The sequence below is a fragment of the Erinaceus europaeus genome, chromosome 12, assembly GCF_950295315.1.
Source record: "Erinaceus europaeus chromosome 12, mEriEur2.1, whole genome shotgun sequence".
Lineage (NCBI taxonomy): Eukaryota > Metazoa > Chordata > Mammalia > Eulipotyphla > Erinaceidae > Erinaceus > Erinaceus europaeus.
The window spans coordinates 97,360,172-97,386,773 of NC_080173.1; the positions used below are offsets into that span (position 1 = coordinate 97,360,172).

The 26,602-nt window shown below is 46.9% G+C and overlaps 1 protein-coding gene across 3 annotated transcripts in view; it reads right to left on the reverse strand.

Moving 5' to 3' along the window:
- Positions 1–26,602, reverse strand: part of BSN (bassoon presynaptic cytomatrix protein) — a 117,476-nt gene that overhangs the window by 52,189 nt on the left and 38,685 nt on the right. The gene's annotated exons all lie outside the window — the stretch shown is intronic.

Sequence of the window (26,602 nt, forward strand, 5' to 3'; positions counted from 1 at the left end):
GGTCTTACTGGACGAGCTGGTCTCCCTAAGGTGGAAGGGCAAGCAGAGAGGACAGCATGGGCCCAGGACCCAAGGACAACAAAGCATGTCAGCCTGTGTAATTGATCAGGACAGGCACGGCAGGTTTTTTTCTCACACCTAGAAAAGCTGCAGGCAGTGCAGAGAAAAAATGGGGAGGATAGCAGAGCCCCTGTGGTTTTCAGACAAGGGAGAACTCTGGTTCTGTGTCGAGTAGGTGGTGGAGGTAGGAGATAGTGAAAGTAGGTAATTAGCTAAGAGTCAGTCCGTTGGGGTGTGAGAGGGAGGGGAGGTCCAGCAGGGATATTATGGCCTGAAGTGCAGGGAGAAGCGATCCTTTAACTGAGATCCCAGGAAGAAAAAACAATAAGCAGGTGGAGAATTGAAGATAAAATGGCAGGAGATCAGGCAGTAGTGCAATGGGTTAAGCGCACAGGGCGCAAAGCACAAGGACTGGCGTAAGGATCCTACTTCGAGCCCCCAGCTCCCCACCTGCAGGGGGGTCGCCTCACAGGCGGTGAAGTAGGTCTGCAGGTGTCTATCTTTCTCTTCCCCTCTGTCTTTCCTTTCTCTCTCCATTTCTCTCTGTCCTATCCAACAACAGTGACATCAATAACAACAATGATAATAATCATAACAACGTTAAACAACTAGGGTAACAAAAGGGAAAAAAATAGCCTCTAGAAGCAGTGGATTCGTAGTGCAGGCACTGAGCCCCAGCAATAATCCTAGAGGCAAGAAAGAAAAGAAAAGAAGAGAAAAGGAAAGAAAATGGCAAAATTGCAAAATCGTAAAGACCTGTTTCACTGCTTGCGAAGCGATACCCCTGCAGGTAGGGAGCCAGGGGTTTGAACTGGGATCCTTAAGCAGGTCTCTGCACTTTGTGCCACCGCACTTAACCGCCCACCTCCCCTTGTCTATGTTTTTATTCAGTGCACTTTTTAGCTTCCTATCTTATACTTGAATCCATGTTGTGTTGACTTCTATGTCTGGTCTCACATGATCTGTCAGACCTTGGTGGAGAGGCCTCTTTCCTGGGCACAAACTCCTGGCTTACCCGCTCTGTTGCGCACCAGATGCAGGGACCTAGGAGAATGTTCTAGGGCAGCAGGGGTGGAGCCGTACAGGTCTCTCTCTCTATGCCCGATGCTAGTGTTGTGACAAGAGAAGACCTGGGGACTTGTGTCATGGGCAATCCATTTATTGAACAGCAATGTAGGACTTATAAGGGGTTGTAGGAGGAAGCAAGTTATCCATTCCATATATGGTTTTGGAGAAGAGGGACAAAGAGAAATAGGGGGTTGGGAAAAGGTCAGAGCATCCCTAGTAAATGTTGAACAGGGGTTTAGTTAATCAAAGGAATGAAGGAAGTAGGGTTATCAATAGCTAGCAGACAGAGAGGAGCCTTAAGAGAGGAGATAGATCATGTAGGATTAAAAGGGCCAGAGGAGGTGGAGGAGTAAGGAGAATGTCCCTGGTTATAGTTTGACAGAGCAGAGCAATGTGTGAGCCACAGATGATCAGAGAAGATGGACTTCTATTAACCTCTGAGTAAACGAACCATCTGGCTTGAGAACAAGGAAGTGGGCTGCATGCAGAGTCTTTTGTGAGGCGGAGAGACTGACAGAGGGAACTTTCTCCTGGTGGTTGTTTTCTTCTATGCTCCATCTCAAGTAGAGAGAGACTGACAGAAAGGCTGTGCCATCCAGGCTCCCACTATTCAGTGGGAGGTCCCACATCATGCTCAACCTGCCTTACAATTTCCCCACAGTGATCATCTAGCCTCTGCCTCACATTTTGCACGTAGATCTACAGGCTCCCAAACACTATTTGTTGAAGAAAATTTTCTCCATTGTATGACCCTTAGCAAATTAACTACTCAATATGCATATGTGTGGATTTATTGCTGGATTTTTTTTTTCAGAATTGCTTTGATTATTTTGGATCTTTTGTGGTTCCATACAAGTTTTAAAATCACTTTTTCTGTTTCCTTGAAAATGCCACCGGGACTTTTACAGAGATTGTGTTGGATTTGTATATAGCTTTAGAAATACGAATCCCACTAGCAACAATATATTTCATCTTATTCTATCTCTTTGAGCAGCGTTTAAGTTTTCAGTGTATAGCTATATCACCTCCTTTTATATTTGTTTTATCTGAGGCACTTTATCATTTCTGATGACCTTATTAATGTGATTGTGTCATGCACTTCTCTTTACTGAAATTCATTGTTTCCATAGGCATTTTTATGTATTGCATTTAGATCCTGCCATATTACTGTGATACATATTTTTCTACTTATAGTAGTTAGTTGTCTTATTAGAGTCCTTAGGATTTTATTTTTTTTCAAAGATTTTTTAAAATTTATTTATTTTCCCTTTTGTTGCCCTTGTTGTTTTCTATATTTATTTATTTATTTTCCCTTTTGTTGTCCTTGTTCTTTTTTATTGTTGTTGTAGGTATTGTTATTGTTGTTGTTATTGATGTTGTCATTGTTAGACAGGACAGAGAGAAATGGAGAGAGGAGGGGAAGACAGAGGGGGGGAGAGAAAGGCAGACACCTGAAGACCTGCTTCACCACCTGTGAAGCGACTCCCCTGCAGGTGGGGAGCCGGGAGCTCAAACCGGGATCCTTATGCCGGTCCTTGCGCTTTGTGCCACCTGCGCTTAACCTGCTGCGCTACCACCCAACTCCCTGTCCTTAGGATTTTCAAAGTAGTTATCATATCATCAGCAAATAGTGGTACTTTTATCTTTTTATGTCACTTTGCATGTTTTTTTTTAATTACTTCACCTAGGATTTCAAAATATATATTAAACAAAAGTGACGAGAGTGCCAAAAAAAAAAGAGAACAGTTTTCTAAAGAAGATATACACTTGATCCACAGACACATGAAGAAGTGCTCTACTTCAGTGTGGTCCAGGATGTGTTGCAGTGGGTGGGGCACTGGACTCTCAAGCACGAGGCCCTGAGTTCAGTCCCCAGCAGCACACGTACCATAGTGATGTCTGGTTCTTTCTCCTCCTAATTCTTTTTTTAAAAAGAAAAGAAATGCTCTACTTCACTTCTTACTAGAGAAATGCAAATTCAAACTACAGTGAGATGCCATCTCACACCTGAGGGAATGGCTTACATTAACAAATCAGGAAATGATGGTGTTGGAGAGGTTGTGGAGAAAAAGGAACTGATACACTACTGGTGGGAATGGGGAATGGAGTGCAAACTGGGGCAGCCCCTGTGGAAGACTGTATGGACAGTCCTTAAACCAATAAAAATGGACCTTAAGACCCAGCAATACCACTATTGGGCATTTGCTCAAAGGACACTCACACACCAATTAGAAAGGACATATGCACCTCTATGTTCACGGCTGCATTACTCACAACAGCCAACGATTGGAAGTAGCCTAGATGCCAGATGGGTGACCGGCTAAAGAAGTCCTGGCATATCTATTCCATGAAATACCACTCTGCAATAAAAAAAAAAAAATATGACAGTGTGTCCTTTGGGACAAAATGGATGGAACTGGAGGTGATTATGCTTTGTGAAATAAGTAAAGAGATGAAAGGAACCACTGGATGGTTTCACTCACACGTGGAACCTCGAGATCGGATACACATGAACCTGAGTAAAAAACAGAAACAAACAAACAAAAGAAGAAGCAGCAGCAAACTTATTTCTAAGACCTGTGAGAACTCTGGTGGTTATCTTTAGGAGGTGGGAGGGTGGAGACACAGAGCTTTGGTGGTGGTGTGGTGTGGACTTTCACAATCTTGATACATACTATTAATAACAACAACAGTGAAAGTTCCAGGAAGAGGAGCCTTTACCAACACAGAAATTATGAGCAGACTATGTAGGCTGAGAAGTCTGGAGGGAAAGACTATACCAGTGAGGTCTGAGCACAGCTCACCAAGCACTCATTCTCCCAGTCCAGCTTGGGAGGGGCAGTTCCCCATCACACTAACACCAGGGTCTACACAAGGCAGGACACACAGATGTCAAGACTATGACACACCCCTAGATATAAGCCCCCAGATGACAAGGGCCATTGGAGTATTCCAATGCCTGCTCAGGAAGAGGTGCACCCTCCAGGAGGCCTCTCTTAATCGTGGTCATGGTTGGCAGGAAAGAGGGGCCAGGAAAAGCAAGATTTCAGGAACGTGGACCAGCAGTAGGGCAGCTGCTGAGATCAGAGCTCTGCCCTGCAGCCTCACAGCCTCAGGAAGCTTTATTATTTGGGGGAGCACTGAGATAAAGACAGGAGGGATAAAGACATGAGGGGAGAAGGACACTGCCATGCAGCAGAAAAGACATAGGCGCACAAGCAGGTGGAAAGAGAGGAAGAGGCAGAGATGTGACAGAGTGGTTGGAACCTGCAGGGGGAGACTAAAAATGGATAGATACACAAACACCCATAAAAGAGAGGTGATGTAAAAATAGCGAGGTGCTCCCAGCTCTCTTTCCTTTAAAGTTATTAACTGACCAGAAGCAAACCTTACAGCTACTTAGCAGGGCTCCAGCCCACATGAGCTGCAGAGGGGGCATGAAGCCAGTTCTACAATGTCGTCCTCCTCAATTCTCCCCAGCACACCTGAGGCCTCTTGTCCCTTGCCATGAGCACTACATGAAAAATCATCCAAACAACACTGGTCAGAGGCTGGGCTCTCTGCCAGAAAACCCTGAGAAAGGCGTGAGACCTATGTGCTTCCACAACCAAAAGCAGTCCTGATATCAGGGGCCTCGACAAGGAAAGGATTTGCAGGCAGAGACCGAGCTATTGCAGAAAGGTACCTGGAACTGGAGCCACTTCGGTACCTGCATCTGGGGAGCATCCTGCGGCTGACGCAGATTAGAAGGAACAGAAGGGAGACACACTCGAGAGGTGAAAACAGGCCAAGCCCTACCTGACAATATTCTAGAGCGCAGAATATCTGAAAGAGAAACGTTTCACACTGAGAGCTGACTGCAGACCATGAGTAGGGTGAACTTAAAGCAACTTTCTAAGTCAGAGCAGCAGGAAGAGCCCCACAGCTTCAAACAAGGTTTTGAAGAATTCCTGGCTGACCTTTCTGTGATAGGCAATTAGACCCGGGCAGATGCTGTGGGAGGGCCCGCTCCTTTGAGACTCGTGCCAGGCACAGCCCACGGCCACGAGGCCACCCTGTGGTCTCTGTGGACTCAAGCAGAGAAGCAGGGACCGTCAAACAGTGGCCCCAGGCCCGCTTCTTCAGCTAGAACTCAGCAGCAGCAAGGGAGCGCTGCTACTTTCAGCGCCTTAGTAACTTTTTCCCTGCTTAGCCAGCTCTGCTTGACAGCTCACCAGTAGACACCAGAGGAAGTCCGAGCTCTAATCTTAGGGGCTCTTCTCTCTGGGGGCTGTGGGATGAAACCGGGACAGTGACATTTGTGGGGTGTCACTGTGTAGTGTGCCCCCTCCACCAAGACCAAAACAGTCACAGTATTTGAATTCTAAGGAGTTTTTTTTTTTCTTTTTTTTTTTTTCTCTCTTGCTGGCTTATGGCAACTGGGTACCTCCAAGAATGGTCCCATATCAGTAAGATAGCCCATGGACTTCCCTACCAGACTCAGCTTTCTGAGGGAACACATAACCGGACAAATCTCAACCACCTCTCAACAGTGTCTTAAGAGCCTTGGCTTCCTGGCAGGGAGGTGACTCAGCACACACCTTACATGCTTGAGGTCCTGGGTTCAATTCCAGCACCATATAAATGGTAGAGCAGTGCTCTGGTCAGTCTCTCTCTCTTTTCTCAAAAACAAACTTAGGGGGCCAGGCACTCCTAACTTAACTTGGTGACTCAGTTAAGTGCACACAGTACTAAGTGCAAGGACCCAGGTTCAAGCCCCCAACTCCCCACCTGCAGGGGGGTGCTCCACAAACAGCAAAGTGGTCTGCAGGTGTCTTTCTCTTTCCCTTTCTATCTCCCCCTCCTCTCTCAATTTTGTTCTGTCCTATCCAATAAAATAGAAAAAACAGCTGCCATGATCAGAAGATATGCAGGGCCAGCGCCGAGCCTCAGTGGTAACCCTGGAGGCAAAGAAAAAATAAATAAAATAAAAAGAGAGATTTTGCCCCCAGTGCCACCCATCCATCCATCTGCATTCACCAGCCCTGTCTTCTTAGAGTTCTGACTCAGTCCAGGCCTCTGAGACTCTAGGTGCCTATCCAGCCCAACACCTGGAGGCATCCGCACTGGGACCCCACGTGGGGACGATTCTGAGCTGTGAAGTGTCCCAGTTTCCTGGTTCAGGGGAAAGCTCCTAAGGCTAGGACACTAGTCAGAAGTCATTACATAAAGCTGAGCCAGCTTCCCCCCCCGCCCCCCCCCGCTTCCAGCTGCTGCAAATTCTACTATAGTCTTTTACCGAGGGGACAGAACTATGCTTGTCAGCTCTCTGCCGAATTCTGCTGAACCAGAAGTCAAGACTGACAAGAAAAAAAGGGGGGCTAGGTCTTTGTGACTGTGGAGGCAGCAGACTTCACTTCCGCTACTCCAACCCCAACAGGACAGAAGCTAGGGCTCTGACCCAGAAAACCCTACAGGCAGTGGAGCAGTGCTACAGGTGTCTCTCCTCCCTACCTTTCCCCTTCCCTTTCCCCCTCTCCCTCTCCCTCTCCCTCTCCCTCTCCCTCTCCCTCTCCCTCTCCTTCTCCCTCTCCTTCTCCCTCTGTGTGTGTCAATCTCTATTTAAAAAAATGGGGGTGGAAAGACCATTCAGAGTGGTAGTCATTGTGCAGGCATCAAATTCCAGCAATAAACCTAGTAGGAAAAAAAAAGAAATATATACATAGGAAAATAATAAATATAATAATGAAAATAGATCATTTATAATATATATTTAAAAGACTCCAAAGTTTCAGGGCTGGATGGTGCTGTACTTGGTTGAGCACACACGTGACAGTGTGCAAGGACCCAGGATCAAACCTCAGGTCCCTCCCTGTAGGAGCAAGCTTTATGAGCGCAGGTGTTTCTGTCTCCCTCTCTAGCTCCACTTCCCCTCTCAATATCCTGTCATACAAAATTAAATTAGATTACATTTTAAAAAGACTTAGAGGGAGTCGGGCTGTAGCGCAGCGGGTTAAGCGCAGGTGGCGCAAAGCACAAGGACCGGCATAAGGATCCCGGTTCGAACCCGGCTCCCCACCTGCAGGGGAGTCGCTTCACAGGCGGTGAAGCAGGTCTGCAGGTGTCTCTCTTTCTCTCCTCTCTGTCTTCCCCTCCTCTCTCCATTTCTCTCTGTCCTATCCAACAACGACAACAACAATAATAACTACAACAATAAAACAACAAGGGCAACAAAAGGGAATAAATAAATAAAATAAATTTTAAAAAAAAAAGATTAAAAAAAAAGACTTAGAAACACACACACACACACACACACACACACACACACACACACACACACACACACACAGTAACCAGAACTTACATGTGTGCGTTTGTGTGTGCTGGAGGTACAGGAGGCTCCCAGAGGAGAAATGCACGTGGCTGTCAAGTCAGAGGAAACTCTGACAGGGGAAAGGGAGAGGCTTCCAGAGAAAAATAGGTCACCTGGCTTTCCTCTCAGAGCCTGGCACAGGGTCCAACACAGAGCTAGGCTCAGTAAGTGCTTGTGGGCAGATGGAGTTAGAGGTCCGCAGAGGTGGTGGCGGCTGACACCCTGGGCGTGGGAGGAAGAAGCCTGGGCTTGTTGAGACACCTTGGGGGGCGGAGTAAGCAGGTGCCTTAGGAAGCCCATTCAAAACAAGCATGGCTTTCCTGTGCCGGCAGCCACAATCACACAGGCCACACCTGTGCTGACGCTTCTAGGCCCAGGAAGCACAAGGACACTATCTCCAGTCCCACCCTACAAAGGTGGGCACACTGCACAGCAGCACCCCAGGGTGATCACCCCACCTGTACGATGCCCCTGCCAGCCCAGTTCTATTTTCTCCCAGCCTATGCTCTGCTCTTTCTGCAAGGGCCCTTCCTCTGTGAGGCCTTCCTCAGAGTCCCCGGCTCCTCCTGGCAGCAACTCAGAGTGGTGGGCCATGGCCCAGTCTCTCTCCCTTCCCCTGCACAGAGCATGAGGGCAAACAGGCAGGTCCCCATGCAAAGAGGGGCGAACTATTCTTCTAGGACTAGTGGAACAAAGTCAGAATGACCAGACAGGCTCTCAAAATGGCAAATGAGACTTGAGATTCCAGCAGCAAAAACGACCCCTTTGAATAGTGCCCACAGTGACGTTATAGGACACTCTAAAAGGCTACCCAGCACCCTTCCAGCCCTTGGCTCACTGGCCCCTTGTACCACAGGCCTTGTCAGACTAGCTGCAGAGAAGTGTGTGCAGGTCATGACTCGTGTTCCAATCTGTGTCAGCTCTGCAGCTTTCTTCTTGCCTTTCACTTAAAAAAAAAAAATTTAATTTATTTATTTATTTTCCCTTTTGTTGCCCTTGTTGTTTAACATTGTTGTGGTTATTGATGTCGTTATTGTTGGATAGGATAGAGAGAAATGGAGAGAGGAGGGGAAGACAGAGAGGAGGAGAGAAAAATAGACACCTGCAGACCTGCTTCACCACTTGTGAAATGACTCCTCTGCAGGTGGGGAGCTGGGGGCTCGAACTGGGATCCTCACGCTGGTCCCTGTGCTTTGCACCACGTGCACTTAACCCACTGCACCACTGCCCGACTCCTGCCTTTCACTTTTTTTTTTTACTGTGATACAAAGAAGTGAATCCAAGACCCCCCACATGCACATTACCATCAACCTCCCTGGGCCAACTTTTTCATTCTTTTTTTCCTTTTCTCCTCTAGGGTTATCGTCTAGGCGGTAACGCAGCAGGTTAAACACACGTGGCAAAGCACAAGGACGGGCTCAAGGATCCCGGTTTGAGCCTCCGGCTCCCCACCTGCAGGGGAGTCGCTTCACAGGCAGTGAAGCAGGTCTGCAGGTGTCTATCTTTCTCTCCCCCTCTCTGTCTTCCCCTCCTCTCTCCATTTCTCTCTGTCTTATCCAACAACAATGACATCAATAACAACAACAATAATAATAACCACAACAACAATAAAAAACAACAAGAGCAACAAAAGGGGGAAAAATAGCCTCCAGGAGCAGTGAATTTGTGGTGCAGGCACTAAGCCCCAGCAATAACCCTGGAGGCAAAAAAAAAAAAAAAAAGAATCAGACTGGGAAAGTCCATCCCTTTGGGGATGCTAGACCCACCGCAAGCAGGAGAGGCCCTCCCTAGGCAATCACCAAAAGCTTCCTCCACTCTCTTGCCTTCCCATGGCTCAGCGTCTGGGCAGCCAGGGGTCAGGAATAACGTCCCAGCCTGACACATTTTCACATGCTGAGAACTTTAAACCCAACTACTCAGGCTTCAAATCTATCAAGATGGATAGTCTCATAAAGAGAGTAAGCTTAAGACCTGAGAAAAAGGAGTAATAATATCAGACTCAAGCAAAAACTACAGATGTCATGGGCCCCTAAGAACATATCTAAAATAGACTTCCTGGCTTTTTTCTGCTCTAAAATTCCTATTCTTATCTGCTCTATTCTTATTTTTTTGTTGATGCTCATTAATTGTTTTTAAAAGATTTTTTTTAATTTATTAATGAGAAAGATAGAAGGAGAGCGAGAACCAGACATCACTCTGGTACATGTGTTGCTGGGGATTGAACTTGGGACATCATGCTTGAGAGTCCAATGCTTTATTCACTGTTCCACCTCCTGGACTATCATTAATCATTTTGTCCTGCTTTCTATCTTACCCACTTTCAGTCACCAAGTTGCAGACACTATCATGACACCATCCTGACTTCCCTGGGCAGACAACCTCACCAGTGTGTCCTTGAACCTCACCTCCCCAGAGCTCTACCCCACTAGGAAAAGATAGAAACAGGCTGGGAGTGAGTGGATCCACCTGTCAACACCCATGTCCAGCAGAGAAACAATTACAGAAGCCAGACCTGCCACCTTCTGGACCCCATAAAGAGTTTTGGTCCATGTTCCCAGAGGGATAAAGAATAGGGAAGCTTCCCATTTCCCCTCAGATGAGGTACTAGACAGGGCTGCCCACTATTACCATTACTATTCAACATAGTGTTGGAAGTTCTTGCCATAGCAGTCAGGCAGGAGCAAGGAATTAAAGGCATACAGATGGGAAGAGAAGAAGTCAAACTCCCTATTTGCAGATGACATGATAGTATACACAGAAAAACCTAAGGAATCCAGCAAGAAGCTTTTGGAAATCATAAGGCAATACAGTAAGGTGTCAGGCTACAAAATTAACATTCTAAAGTCAGTGGCATTCCTCTATGCAAACACTAAGAAGAAGTTAAAATCCAGAAATCAATTCCCTTTACTATAGCAACAAAACCAATAAAATATCTAGGAGTAAACCTAACCAAAGAAGTGAAAGACTTGTATACTGAAAATTATGAGTCACAACTCAAGGAAATTGAAAAAGACACAAAGAGGTGGAAAGATATTCCATGTTCGTGGGTTGGAAGAATTAACATCATCAAAATTAATATACTACCCAGAGCCATCTACAAATTTAATGCTATTCCCATCAAGATCCCAACCACATTTTTTTGGGAAAATAGAAAAAATGCTACAAATGTTGATCTGGAACCAGAAGAGACTTTGAATTGCCAAAACAATCTTGAGAAGAAAGAACAGAACTGGAGGCATCATACTCCAAGCAATTGACCCCAGGTCAGGAGGGACATGTAAGTGGGCAGGGTCTGACAGCCCAGGTAAAGAGGCGAGAAATGTCCGGGGAAGGTGCTAGGGATCAGGGTATTTTGATGTTCCAAAGACCAGAGTGGAGTGCCTGGGTAGGAAAGGTGAGTCTAAATGCAAGAGCCAGTGAGGGAAGGTGCTAGGTCTTAGCTGGCAGCCACAGCACGTTAGTATAAGGCTTCACTGACTATCCGATCCTTCCCAGGGTGCCTGCACTGCAGATGTGGGTTATCAGCAGTGAGCAAGGCAGACAAAGCCACTCAGAGAGTGGAACTCAGTTTACAGCGTAGGAGGTAGGCAAGTATCAAGAAGACAAATAGGTAAGTAAGTCCAACTCACTCGGAGATACTCAGAAGAATAGGAATGAAGGGAACGAGAATGGTGACCCTGGTGAGTCGGCAGGGGGAGCCGAGCCTCTAAAGAGGGGACACTTGGCGAAATTATGCAAACACCCTTGGAGCAGCCGGGCCTAGAGGCAGGGAAAGAGACAAGGAGGGACTTGACCTTGCAGCAGGCAGCAGCCAGCAGACCAAGGTGGATGGAGGGGCAGGGGGGCCTGTAGGGGCTGGGCCACGGGACCACACCCTGCCTGCCTCCTTCCCACACCTTAGCACCTCAACTCAGCACTTGTCTCTATGTCTTTAACTACCTTTCCGGCTTCTGAGACTCTCAAATACTTTGGTTGGTCACAGTCATCGAGAGGTGGAAAAACAAAACAAATGTCCACCAACAGCTGAATAGTCAGCGCATATGATGGGATATTATCCAGCTTTATAAAAGAATGCAGTTCTGACGCATGCCACATAGTATGGGACTTGAAGACATCGTGCTGAATAAGTCAGCAAGACACACAAGATCAGTATATTTACTCCACATGTCTGACTATCTAGAGGAGTCAAATCCATAGCTATGTAAAGCAGAACTGTGCTTTCCACAGGGCTAATTGTTCAGTGGACAAAGAGTTTCATTTCATAAGATGGACGGTGGTGATGCCTGCACAACAAGATGAACAGTCTTAATGCTGGTGCTGTGTACACTTAAAAATGATTTGGGGGGAATCGGGCACTAGCACAGTGGGTTAGGCGCAGGTGGTGCCAAACACAAGAACTGGCATAAGGATCCTGGTTCGAGCCCCCGGCTCCCCACCTGCAGGGGAGTCGCTTCACAGGCGGTGAAGCAGGTCTGCAGGTGTCTGTCTTTCTCTCCCCCTCTCTGTCTTCCCCTCCTCTCTCCATTTCTCTCTGTCCTATCCAACAATGGCATCAATAACAACAACAATAGTAACTGCAACAATAAAAAACAAGGGCAACAAAAGGGAATGCATAAATAAATAAATATTTTAAAAAATGATTTTAAGGGGCAGGGTGGCGGTACACCTGGTTGAGCGCACACGTTGCCTTGCTCAAGGACCCAGGTTCTAGCCCTCGCTTCACATCTGCAGGAGGGAAGCTTCATGAGTGGCGAAGCAGGCCTGTAGGCTTCTTTCTCTCTATCCCTCTGCATTTCTATCCTATTATGTGAAGTAGAAAGGGGGAGAAGGAAAAGGGGAAACTGGCTGCCGGCAGTGGTGGATTCAGTGTCGGCACTGAGCTCCAGTGATAACAGCTGGTGACCAAAACAAAGAGGCCTCTCAGAAGGCTAGAAGGGGACCCCATATGACCCTGCCATTCCTCTCCTGGGGATAGAGCCTAAGGGACCAGACACACTCATCCAAAAAGATCTGTGCATACTTATGTTCCTAGCAGCACAATCTGTAATAGCCAAAACCTGGAAGCAACCCAGGTGTCCAACAACAGATGAGTGGCTGAGTAAGTTGTGGTCTATATACACAATGGAATACTACTCAGCTATTCAAAATGGTGGTTTTACCATTTTCAGCCCATCTTGGATGGGGCTTGAAGAAATCATGTTAAGTGAGATAAGTCAGAAACAGAAGGATGAATGTGGGATGATCTCACTCACAGGCAGAAGTTGAAAAACAAGATGAGAAGAGAAAACACTAAGCCGAACTTGGACTGGAGTTGGTGTACTGCACCAAAGTCAAAGACTCTGGGATGCGTGTGTGTGGTGGGGGGAGGGGTCAGGTCCTGGAACATGATGGCAGAGGAGGACCTAGTGGGGGTTGAGTTGTTATGTGGAAAATTTGGAAATGTTATGCATATACAAACTTTTGTATTTACTGTCAACTGTAAAACATTAATCCCCCAATAAAGAAATTAAAAAACAGAAAGAGGCCCAGGAAGACGCAGTGGTTAGAGCACTGGATTTATAATCCTTGGCATATCAGAGTGATGCTCTAGTTCTCTCTTCTCCCCCCCCACCCCCCTTGTAGGATCTTTTCCTAAAGATTTTTTAAGAGAGGGTGCAAGAGATAGTTCACCCAGTAGAATGCAAACAGAAAGGGAAGCTCGAAGCAGGATTCGACTGAGTGTGGAGTAGGGCACCAAAGGAGAAATCTCTGGGTTGAGTGTGAGGGAGGATGATCGGCTTCACTAGGGCGGGGATGGGGGAGGATGGGATGGGACAGTCTTTTGGTGGTGGGAATGGTGTTTATGTACACTCCTATTAACTTGTAGTCATATAAATCACTAATTAACACGAGAAATTTTTTAAAAGAATGCAAACTTTGCTATGTGCCAGGACCTGCATGGCAGAAGCTTCACAAGATGACTGTTAGAATGTTTATCCTCTCTCTGTCTCTCTCCCTCTCTGTCTCTCTCCCTCTAGCTAAAAAAAAAAAAAAAATGGTCACTGGGAATAATGGAGCCACACAAACACCTAGTCTATGTGAGAGAAAGAAAGAGAGAGAGAAGGAAGGAGTAAAATCTAACTAAAGGAGGAGGAGGAAGAGGAGAAAGAAGAGGAGGAAGAGGAGAAGGAGGAGGAGAAGTAGTGAATGGACAGGGGGTCCTTGGCTCTTCCCACATCCCACTGACATCCAGTGACAATCCTGGTGGCAAAAAAGAAGTCACAGAGGCAAGTCATTTCTTATGAGAGCTCAGATCAAAGGCTCCGAGAACAGAGCAGAACAGGAAAGCAGCAGACAAATACCCGTGCCCCCACAACGGTGCCCAGGTTGGCTCTGCTCTAGGAGCAGACATCATGCACGACACCATGGTCCTAACCCCCGCCATGGGTCTGGGAGGCCAGGCCCAGCCGCTCAGTGAGAAGCAGGGATGGAGTGGCCAAGTGGGTCAGAAGAGCCTGCTGGCTGAGCACATGATTCCAGAAGTGATTCGTTCTACCAGCAAATCTGTCACCCTCTGTGGGAGCTGCGTGGGCTGTCAGCGTCTTCTGTGCTGTGCCCCTGACTCACAGCACACCTCTTCTTTCACTCTGTGCAAGAGAACAATCTGTCACTGAAGAAAGAGAAGAGAGTAGGCCACACCAGTGTAAGGGCGGGGTAGCAAGGAAACTGGTTGCTTCCTAGCACACACAAGACCCTTCACATCCACCACTTGAGATAACCTTCACAACAGCTCTGCGGTGGAGGTCCAGATGAGGAAGCCAAGATACAGAGAGCAGACTGTGCAGCTAAGGCAAAACCGTCAGGGCTCTCTTGCCCCGGCCTGTGCCTTTTCTCTTCTTGCCTGCTCTGATGATTCCTCCAGACTCAAGCCACTGCCGCCTGCTTTCAGAGTTAATGCCGTCTGAATGAGTTGTCTTGTTGTCCCAGGGACAAAGAAGCAAACACTAGGGCACAGCAGGCCAAGAGAAGCATGAAGAGACCATCCCTGTAGTGGATGCTCCTCTTTGTGACACGCAAGGGACAAACTCAAGGTGCACCATGGAAAGGACCTAAGGAAATGAATTGGACAACTCTGGGAAAGGAGGGAAAGGAACAGGGTTAAGGGACACTGGGGTCCCGGTGTGTCCCCTAGCCACTAATCAAGGGGAGATGAGAATCTACTGCCTATGTGTTAAAGTCTATATTGTAAAACATTAAGAAGGAGAGGGAGAGGGAAAGGGAGGGGGGAGAGGGAGAGAGAGAGAGAGAGAAGGAAGGAGTAAAATCCAACTAAAAGAGGGGGGGGAGGTGGTGAATAGACAAGGGCCCTTGGTTCTTCCCATGTCCCTCTGCATCCCCCACAAAGTGGCTCAGTATAGGAATCTCAAGTTGGGAAGCTTTCCGGAAACAGGGTCCACTTCCTTATAGCTTTATGTGGTGAGGTCTGTGTCTGAAAGGCAGGGCCAGTCATGATGAGCTCATGGAACACCAAGTTCTCCAGCCTCCCTTATAGCTCAGTCGCAGAGAACAGAACTGGGACCACGCAAAGGAGACAGATGGAATACTCTCTATTTCAGCCAAATGCTGTGACTCATTTTAAAAAAAAAATCCCACAGTTTTCATAAATCTAATAACTACCTCCTATTGAAAACTAAAATAATAAATTCTTCAGAAGAAAACTATGCTACTGATTTATACAAAAAACTGGAAGACTGTTTTGGTATCATTCTGAGACTGGATATAAACCAGGCTAGATTGAGACCCAGTCTTCACTCAGAAAAAGATGCCACAAGCAACTCGGGGCAAAAGACAGCTCTGAGAAGAGTCTCCCATGAGCCCTGGGCCTGGGTGCCAGCTCTGGACTAGGCTTCCCTTTCGGACATGTCTGGCCAAGATGCAGGCCACAGGGTGGCTCAGGCGAAGGTGCTATGTTGTGCCCGTAAACTGTGCTGGCTCTGCGCTCTTCCAAGACTCACACATCTCACAGGGCCTTGGACACTGCTATACCCAGAAGTGCAAGCAAATATCTCTCTAACTTCTGCAGAAACTGTGTGTGTGTGTGTGGGGGGGGGGTTGAAGTTTTTGTTTCTGCTTGTTTGTCTGAGTGACTGAATGTGGCACTGGGGCGTCATGTATGGCAATACTACTTCATAATGACATTCCCTGGGTCTGTGCTCTTACTCAGTTTTTTCTCTTTTTTTGAGAGAAAGAAAGAGAAGACAAGAGAGATGGACACACAGAGAGGAGAGACACCTTGGAGTGCTATCCATGGTGTTCTTCTGTGGTGCTGGGACTCCAACCAGGGCTGGTGCAGAAAAGGCACTTGCTCTCCGGCCCCACTCCTTGGGGCAGGCTACGGTGCCGCCCAGGCACTTCCGGTGACTGCTGACTGCACCGGGGTTTCCTCCCTCCAATTCTCCTGGCTGTTTCCAGGCTGCCCTCCCCATGGATTCTTTCCCTGGAGCCCAGGATCCTCTCTCTTGCGAGGCACTTCTTTAATGCTAAGTATCTGTAGGAGTGAAGGACAAAGAAGTGGGGCTTCTTGACCTGCCCTTAGCAAGATCTGAAGATGAGTCTCCATCTATTCCTTCTTCTTTTATTTGGATAGGTCAGAGGGAGAGAAATTGAGAGAGGAGGGGAAGACAGACAGGGGAGAGAAAGACAGACACCTGCAGACCTGCTTCATTGCTTGCAAAGTGAACCCTGCAGGTGGAGAGCCGGGGGCTTGAACCGGGATTCTTGTGCCGGTCCTTGCGCTTTGTGCCACGTACGTTTAACCCGCTGCGGTACCGCCTGACTCCCTCTATTCCTTCTGCATTCCATTCATCTGCTCTTCGATGTTCCACAGCCAAAGATGAGGGTATGAACTGTGGCAACAACCCACATTCACCCCGAGGTTCCAGGTGCACCATGTCTGTCACAGGGAGCCGTCAGTCTTCCCCAGACTGTCTCTCCTCAGCCTCTCTCCTCACCTCCCCACTCAGCCTGATGTGTCCTCCACCCAGCCCTCCCTTCCCACCAGGCCGGACTCCTCGTAGCTCCTGCACACTCCCACTGATGCCTCCACAGTCCTCCTTTCCTGGAGCCCCACTCCCCGCACTCTCCTGCGCGCCCCTGCCGTGGTGCCGCCCCGAGGCCTGGTTACCCGAGGCCTGGGCTCAGGTCCTCCTCTGGGTTGTTCTTTCTCCTCCTCCTCCTCCTCCTGAACTAGCACAGCTGTTGTTGCCTTCATCCATCCGTCATTCTGTCACGCCCACCCACTCATATGTCGCACCCAAGTTACTCGGTGTGCTTCTCGCTTCCTGTCCAGATTCCTCCTAGTCCCCAGGAGCAGGCCGGGGCGGAAGCACAGAGCAGGCGTCCCTCGGTGATTAGATGGGGAAGTAAATGCAAGTTCTCTTCTGGGCAGACACTGAAGAGGAGAATCGGTGTTACCTGCTCCCCAAGATTCTTAGGTCAATTTCCCCCTTTTTTTATATAGTCTCAGGTAGAAAGAGGGAGGATTAGTTTAAAATTTTTTTTAGATGGAAGGAGAGACACCATAACACTACTCCACAGTGGGCTTCCTCTTGATGCTGTCCATGGTGCCATGACTTGAATACAGGCCCTTGCACTTGCTCAGGCATATGCTTTATTGGGTAAGCTATTTCCTGGTCCCTTTGGTTCAAGTCTCAGATCCAAAGCACAGAGTAAAGATGAATTAATGAGGAAGAACAATGTCTGTCTTCATGTCAAGAAATAAGTGTATACAGCTTTGTTTTGTTTTGTTTTTTTAACTTGGAGAAGAATATGAGTAGTGTGATGAGGAGATTGGTAAACCACCCCAACAACCAACCACTTCACTGGAAAAACTTATAAATATAACAACCACTAGGGAGCCGGGCCATGGCACACTTGGTTAAGCACACATAGTATGAAGCGCAAGGACCCGCTCAAGGATCCAGTTCGAGCCCCTGGCTCCTCACCTGCAGGGGCGTCACTTCACAGGCAGTGAAGCAGGCCTGCAGGTTTCTATTTTTCTCTCCCCCTCTCAGTTTCTCTTTGTCCTATGCAATAAAAATGGCCTCCAGGAGCAGTGGATTCACAGTGCAGGCATCGAGCCCCAGTGATAATCCTGGAGGCAAAAAATAATAATAAATAAAAAATAAAATAACGACCACTAAAAGTCTCTGGCAATTGGGTCTGGGAGGTGACACAGTGGGTAAATGGATGCCTTATCTTGCATGACACCCTGAGCTCAAGCCCTAGCATCACCTGACAGCACATGAGCGGCATGTCCCATGGTTGGCGAAGCAGTACTGTGGTACCTCTTCTCTCTCTGCTTGTCTTTCTTTCTTTGTTAATTCTTATTTATAAAAAGAAAACACTGACAAAAACCATAGGATAAGAGGGGTACAACTCTACACAATTCCCACCACCAGAACCCCATATCCCATCCCCTCCCCTGATAGCTTTCCTATTCTTTAACCCTCTGGTAATATGGACCCAGAGTCATTGTGGGGTGCAGAAGGTGGAAGGTCTGGCTTCTGTAATTGCTTCCCCACTGAACATGGGTGTTGGCAGGTCGATCCATACTCCCAGCCTGTCTCTCTCTTTCCCTAGTGGGGAAGGGCTCTGGGGAAGCAGAGCTCCAGGACACATTGGTGGGGTCGTCTGTCTAGGGAAATCATTGACAACATGATCCTGTTTGTCTTTCTGTCCTCAACCTCTCAATCTCTCTCTCTCTCTCTCTCCTTTTCTCAAACAATACAGAATGAAAAATAGGGGTGGAGAGACTGTTTAGTGATTCCTCATATCCCTCTTATAATTCAGAAAATATTGAGTATGAACTTAACAAAAATATGTATAGACTCTTTATGTTGAAAATCACAAAATGCTAGTAACCAACCAAAGAAGATGAACTTAAAAGAAAAGTCAAACCATGTTCATGAACAGGACACTTGGCCTAGAAAAAGATGGCAATTCTCCTCAGAGTGGCCTCCAGTTCCATGAACTGCTGCATGAACCCCTGTAGGGTTACTAACAACACATGCAAATTTTATGTGGGAAAGCATGGGTTCGAGGTCACTGAAATAACCTTGTCAAAGAAGAGCAGAGTGGGGAAATAATTCTACCCAATATCAAGACATGCTATACAGCTATAGGAATCAAAACCATGTGATATTAACAGAATGACAGTACATACATCAATAAAACTGAACAGAAAGCTCAGAAAAGAGCCCCATATGTGTGCTAAACTGATATTTTTTTCACAAAGGGACAAAAATAGTGCAGTGGACTAAGGATGGTCATGTCAATAACTACTGATGAAACAACTGGACATCTTTATTTAGGATTCATTTTATTTATTTATGATTAGAGAGAAGGGAAGGGGTGGGAGGGGGAAGAGAGAGGAAGGGAGGGGAGAGGACAGGAGGAGCCCAGAACCATGCTTAGCTCTGGGGAAAAGTAAGGGAGCACCAGGGATTGACCTTGTGACTTTGGGGACTCAAGCATGCAAGCTGGTGCTCTGACAGGATGAGCTGTCTAGCCAGCCCTGCACATCTTTGATTAAAAAAAAAAAATCTTGTCCTAAATCTTATAATTTACACAAAAATCAATTCCAGATATATAATAAGCTTAAGTGTTAGGAACATCTTTAGGATCTAGGTAAGGCAAAGGGCTCTTAGACTCAATACTAAAAGTATGATACACCACAGGGAAAGAAATTAACTGGACTTTGCCAGATTTAACAAGCTTGTCTTTGTTAATGTGCATGTGAAGAAAATGAAGAGAAATGCCACAGATTATGAGAAAGTACATGAAACCACATATTGAGTAAAAGATTAGTATCTAGAATATATAAAGAACCCTCAAAACTCAAGGGAAAAATGTAATTAGAAAATGGGCAAAAACTATGAACAGCACAACAAAAGAAAATGCCACCCAAAGACACCTCCCAATGAATGGGAGAAGACCTTTACATGCCATACATCAGACAAGAGGTCAGACAAGAGGCTAATAACCAGAAAATATAAAGAGCTCACCAAACTCAGCAACAAGAAAACAAATGACCCCATCCAAAAATGGGGAGAAGATACGAACAAAATATTCACTACAGAAGAGATGCAAAAGGCCACCAAACACATGAAAAAAATGCTCCAAGTCTCCGATTGTCAGAGAAATGCAAATCAAGACAACAATGAGATATCACTTCACTCCTTTCTGATGTATGAGAATGTCATACATCAGAAAAGGGAACAGCAATAAATGCTGGAGAGGGTGTGGAGTCAAAGGAACCCTCCTGCACTGCTGGTGGGAATGTCAATTAGTCCAACCTCTGTGGAGAACAGTCTGGAGAACTCTCAGAAGGCTAGAAATGGACCTACCCTATGACCCTGCAATTCCTCTCCTGGGGATATATTCCAATGAACCAAATACACCCATCCAAAAAAGATCTGTGTATGCCTATGTTCATAGCAGCACAATTTGTAATAGCCAAAACCTGGAAGCAACCCAGGTGTCCAACAACAGATGAGTGGCTGAACAAGTTGTGGTCTAGATACACAATGGAATACTACTCAGGTATTAAAAATGGTGACTCCACCTTCTTCACCCCATCTTGGATGGAGCTCGAAGAAATCATGTTAAGGGGGCCAGGTGGTGGTGCATCTGGTTAAGTGCTCATGTTACAGTGCACAAGGACCCAGGTTCAAGCCCCTGGCCCCCAACTGCAGGGGGAAAGCTTCACAAGTGGTGAAGCAGGGCTGCAGATGTCTCTCTTTTTCCCTCTCTATCTCCCCAACTCTCAATTTCTGTCTCTATCAAACAAATGAATGAATGAATAGAAAAAGAGAGACTATTTTTTAAAAAAGAAATCATGCTAAGTGAGAAAAGTCAAAAACAGAAGGATGAATATGGGATGATCTCACTCATAGAAGTTGAAAACCGGGAGTCAGGTGGTAGCGCAGCGGGTTAAGCACATGTGGCGCAAAGCACAAGGACCGGCGTAAGGATCCCAGTTCAAGCCCCCGGCTCCCCACCGGCAGGGGAGTCGCTTCACAGGCGGTGAAGCAGGTCTGCAGGTGTCTATCTTTCTCTCCCCCTCTCTGTCTTCCCCTCCTCTCTCCATTTCTCTCTGTCCTATCCAACAACGACATCAATAACAATAATAACTACAACAATAAAACGAGGGCAACAAAAAGGAAATAAATAAAGAAAAAAAAAAGAAGTTGAAAACCAAGATCAGAAGGGAAAGCACTCAGCAGAACGTGGACTGGAGTTGGTGTACTGCACCAAAATAAAAGACTCTGGGGTGGGGGGAGGGTGCAGGTCCTGGAACATGATGGCAGAGGAGGGCCTAGTGGGGGTTGAGCTGTTATATGGAAACTGGGAAATATTATGCATGCACAGACTATTGTGTTTTGCTGTCAAGTATAAACTATTAATCCCCCAATAAAGAAATTTTAAAAAGATATGAACAGACATTATACCAAAGAAAATATGCAAATGTTAAGTAAATATGAGAAATAATATTCAACATCTTTAGCTACTAGGAAAATGCAAATTAAATCCACAATGAGACAGCATTACAGATCTGTCAAAATAACTAAACTAAAATGGGATTAATAATGTCATACTAACAATATGGTCATATTCTACACAGATGCAAATATACTGGATTATCCAGCATTACTGAGAGAATATAGTCTACAGCCACAGCACCCTGAACATGCCTGGTCTCATCTGATGGAAATATAAGCGGTGTGGCCTGGGAGGCGGCACAGTGGCTAGCGTATTGCACCCGCAAGTATGAGAGCCCAAGTTCAATCCCACCATTACAAGGACTAAAGTGATGCTCTGGTTCTCATCTCATCTGATCTTATCTCATCTTATTAACAAACAAATGGATCTTTTTCAAAAAGAGGTAGAAATGGTATAGGCAACTCAGAAAAAACACTTTAGGGTAGCAAAATAGCTCACTTGGCTAGAGTGCCAGCTTTGCCGTGCATCTGAGCCAGGTTCCAGTCTGTCCCCATGGCAATGGAGGGAGAGAGTTTTGGTGCTGTGGTGTCTCTCCCTCTCTCCTTCTATCTCTGCCTTTGTCTATCTGAAAAAGTCAGCCTGGATCTGTTGAACCCCAGTGACAACAACAACAAGAAAACAGCTTAGGGAGTCGGGCGGTGGCGCAGTGGGTTAAGTGCAGGTGGCGCAAAGCGCAAGGGCCGGCTTAAGGATCTCGGTTTGAGCCCCCGGCTCCCCACCTGCAGGGGAGTCGCTTCACAGGTGGTGAAGCAGGTCTGCAGGTGTCTGTCTTTCTCTCCCTCTCTGTCTTCCCAACCTCTCTCCATTTCTCTCTGTCCTATCTAACAACAAGGACATCAATAACAACAATAATAACTACAACAATAATGAAAAACAACAAGGGCAACAAAAGGGAAAATTTAAAAAAATTTAAAAAAAAAAGAAAACAGCTTATCAGTGTAGCAGGCAGAAATATCAAAAGGGCTAGCAATTGCAGTCCTGTGGTGCGTCCACCCAAACTGATGATGTATGCTCACACAAAACCCTGCGGGGCCAGGTGGGCTGCACATTACAAACCCTGTACACGACCTTCTTAAAAAGTTTTATTTGTAATATACCTAAACTGGGGGTCATTCCAGACGTCCTCCAAGAGTGGATGAAGGAACAAACGGAATGTTACGGTCTGTACAAACCACAACACTCAGTAACAAAAGGGTTTCTGTGTTGTCAGACACAGCATGGATGAAACATGCTGAGTGGGAAAAGTCAACTGCAAAAGGTCACATCCTACACAATTTCACTTATGTAACTTTTAAAAAAAAATTCCCCCTTTTGTTGCCCTTTTTTATTGTTGTTGTAGTTATTATTGTTGTTATTGATGTCGTTGTTCGATAGGACAGAGAGAAATGGAGAGAGGAGGGGAAGACAGAGAGGGGGAGAGAAAGACAGACACCTGCAGACCTGCTTCACCGCCTGTGAAGTGACTCCCCTGCAGGTGGGGAGCCGGGGGCTCGAACCAGGATCCTTACACTGAACCGTGCGCTTAGCACCACGTGCGCTTAACCCATTGCACTACCGCCCGACTCCCATAACTTTTTTCTCTTTTTCTGCCACTAGGTTTGTTTGTTTGTTTTGCCTCCAGGGTTATTGCTGGGGCTCGGTGCCTGCACTACGAATTCACTGCTCCTGGAGGCCATCTTGCCCTTTTGTTGCCCTTGTTGTTGTTATTGTTACTCTTATTGTTGTTATTGCTGTCATTGTTGTTGGATAGGACAGAGAGAAATGGAGAGAGGAGGGGAAGACAGAGGGGGAGGCACCTGCAGACCTGCTTCACCGCTTATGAAGCAACTCCCCTGCAGGTGGGAAGCAGAAGGTGGCACAAAGCACAAGGACCGGCGTAAGGATCCCAGTTCGAGCCCCCGGCTCCCCACCTGCAGGGATGTCACTTCACAGGCGGTGAAGCAGGTCTGCAGGTGTCTATCTTTCTGTCTGTCTTCCTCTCCTCTCTCCATTTCTCTCTGTCCTAGCCAACAACAATGACATCAACAACAACAATAATAACTACAAAAGTAAAAAAAAAAATAAGGGCAACAAAAGGGAATAAATAGATAAATAAATAAATAAAATTAAAACAAAAACTGGGGCTGGGTGGTGGTGCACCTTACTGAGCACACAGGTTCAAGCCCCTGGTCCCCACCTGCAGGTAGAAAGCTTTGCAAGTGGTGAAGCAGGGCTGCAGGTGTCTGTCACTCCCCCTCACTATTTCCCCCTTCCCTCTCAATTTCTGGCTGTCTCTATCCAATAAATAAATAAAGATAAAAAATAATAAAAAACCACCTACACCCATGAGATGACCTACATCAATGAAACAGAAAACAAATGTTGGTGTGAAGAAAGAAAGGAACTCTGGGGCCAGGTGGCACACACCCAACTGAATGCACACACGACCATGCTCAAGGACCTAGATGGGTTCAAGGCCCAGCTCCCCACCTGCAGAGAGGACGCTTCATGAGCGGTGAAGCAGGTCTGCAGGTGTCTATCTTCCTCTCTCCCTCTTTACCTCTGCCTCCCCCTCTCAATTTCTCTCTGTCCTATCCAATAAAATCAAAAGAAAAGGGAAAAGAAGAAACCACATGCCCGCTGGGAGCGGTGGATTTGTCGTGTCGGCACCGACCCTGGTAACAATAAAAAGAAAGAAGTATGGATAGATACCCAACAGAATAGTACCATGCAGTTTAAAAGATGATATTGTGTCATTTGGGACAAAATAGATTGAACTAGAGGTGGCTATGCTAATTGAATAAGAGATGAAAGACAACTACAGACGGGTTCACTGATCTGCAGATATAACTAAAGCAAATGAAGTTAAAAATATATATAAATATACTGCACCAAAGTCAAAGACTCTGGGATAGGGGAGGGTCAGGTCCTGGAACAGGAGGGCAGTGGAGGACCTGGTGGGGGCTGTATTGTTATATGGAAATGTTACTCGTGTACAAACTACTGCATTTCACTGTCGACTGTAAACCATGAATCCCCCAATAAAGAAATTTTAAAAATATATAAGCAAACTCTCTCTCTCTCTCTCTCTTGTTGTTGTTGTTGTTGTTATTACTGGGACTTTATTGCTCTGAGCCAACTTTTTCAGATAGAGACAGAGACTGGGCAGGGAAGCGGCACGCCCACTTAAGTGTGCGTGTTACCACGCACAGGGACTCTGGTTCAAGCCCCCAGTCCCCACCTGCGGTGGGGGGGGGTATTTTCACAATTGGTGAAGCACTACTGTAGATGTCTCTCTCATCCTCTCTATCTCCCTTTCCCCTCTTGAATTTTGTCTCTAACCAATAAGTAAATATTAAAAAGCACCTCATTTGGGTATTTATACTAAAGAAACAAACACCTTAGGGTAGGAGTAGATAGCATAATGGTGATGCAAAGAGACTCTCATGCCTGAGGCTCTTAAGTCCCAGGTTCAATTCCGCACAGCACCATAAGCCAGAGCTGAGCAGTGCTCCAGTAAAACAGAAAAGGTAAGAAAAAGAGAATACCCATCCGAAGAGATCTGTGTGCACCTATATCCATAGCAGCCCGAACTTGGACGTGGCTCAGGTGCCCAACAACAGCCAAGTGTCTCAGAAAGCTGTGGGCTATATGCACAATGGAATACTGCTCAGCTGTTAAGAACGGTGAAGTCACCTGTTTCACCTCCGCCTGGATGGAGCTTGAAGGAATCGTGTTGAGATAAGCCAGAAACAGAAGGATGCATATGGCATGGCCTCACTCATGGGCAGAACTAAAGAAACAAGAACAGAAGGGCTCGACACAAAGTAGAGCTTAGATTACTGGTGTCGTGCACCAAAGCAAAGGCTCTGGGAAGGAGGGCCTGGTCCATGAGGATGGACCTAATTTCCTCTTCCTGTGACAAAACAGAAATCATGGATGCTGGAGAATACACTGGCACTGGGAACCCCAAAAGACCGAGGTAGAGCAAAGTGGGGTGTGTTTAGGCCTCTGTGGAACCTAATGTGAAAACAACGTGAGCTGTATCGTCTGCCATGGAAGAGCAACAAAGCCCAGTCTGAATCGCTGGAGCTGCCCCAGGCAGCCTCCCTCACTGAGAAACAGCTTCCAGAATGACGGCGCCACACAGAACACCCTAAGAGATTGCCCAGAGACTGCCCAAACACCCTGGAGCCCCACAAGAAGAGCATGCTGGAAACGGGAACCACAGTGTGACTGTCACTAGGACAGCACTTCAACCCAAAAGCTAGAAGGCCCTTGGCTGGAACACATGCAGCCCGCCACCACTCTCATCAGCATCAGGGCGTTAGCATGGCTCTGCCCTCCAGTCTGTGCTGGGGTCCACTTCAAAAGGCAGGAGCGGAGCAAGCAAAATAGCTCGCCTGGACAGTGTGCCTGCTTTTCCATGGGGGCAACCTAGGTTTGGGCCTGGCCTCTACCACGTGGGAGAGTGTTGTATGCTTTACATTGGGTTGTTCTAGTTCTCCCCCGCCAAGAGAATTGGATCAGTCCTGTTAGTTTCGCGGGCTGCTTGGCCCCGCCCCTGGGAACCACGAGAGAGGGTTTCAGAGTTCCAGAGTTCGGGAGTTCCAGAGTTGCAGAGTTCAAGAGTGCTTGCGCTGCCGCAAAGAGACAGCAGAGTTCTGTTTGGTGATTAGTTTGGTTTAGTTTATGAATCGTTGTTCCTGAATAAAGAAATACAGCTTCCCTGCCCAGCCGTATGTCTCTGGTCGTCTCTGTTACCCACCCGTGAAGCTAGCCCGGCCAGCTGGAGCCTCCGAATTTTAACAACAGGAGAGGCTTCAGTGCTGTGGTGTCTTTGCCACTCTGCTGTGCAAAGAGCCAGGGTTAAGTCACCAGTTCCCACCCGCAGGGAGAAGCTTCACGAACAGTAGAGCAGTACTGAAGGGGTCACTAGCTCTCTCTCCTCCCTCTCTCTATTCTCCTCAGTCTCTACAGAAGAAAAAAAGAGATAAAGATAAAGAGAGAAGAGCGGGGGGTGGCTAGCATAATGGTTAATGCAAAGAAATTCTCATGCCTGAGGCTTCCAGGTTCAATCCAAGCACCACCATAAACCAGAGCTGATAAATGCTCTGGGAAAAAAAAAAAAAAAAAAAAGAGGGGGCAGGTGGTAGCACACCTGGTTGAGCACACATTACAGTGCGCAAGGACCGGGGTTCGAGCCCCTGGTCCCCACCTGCAGAGGGAAAGCTTTGCAAGTGGTGAAGCAGTGTAGACACCTGCACCCCCTTTCTCTTGATTTCTGGATGTCTCTATCAAATAAAGATAATTTAAAAATTAGAAAAAGGGGGGGGCTCAAGGGACTGGCACAAGGATCCCAGTCTGAGCCCCAGACTCCCCACTAGCGGGGGGGGGGGCACTTCTCAAGAAGTGAAGGTCTACAAGTGTCTTTCTCTTCCCCTTTCTGTCTTCCCCTTCTCTCTCGATTTCTCTCTGTCGTATCCAGCAACAACAACAACAACAATAACAGCAACAACAATGGAAAAAAGATGGCCTCCAGGAGCAGTGGATTCTTAGTGCAGGCACCAAGCCCCAGCGATACCCCTGGAGGAAAGAAAG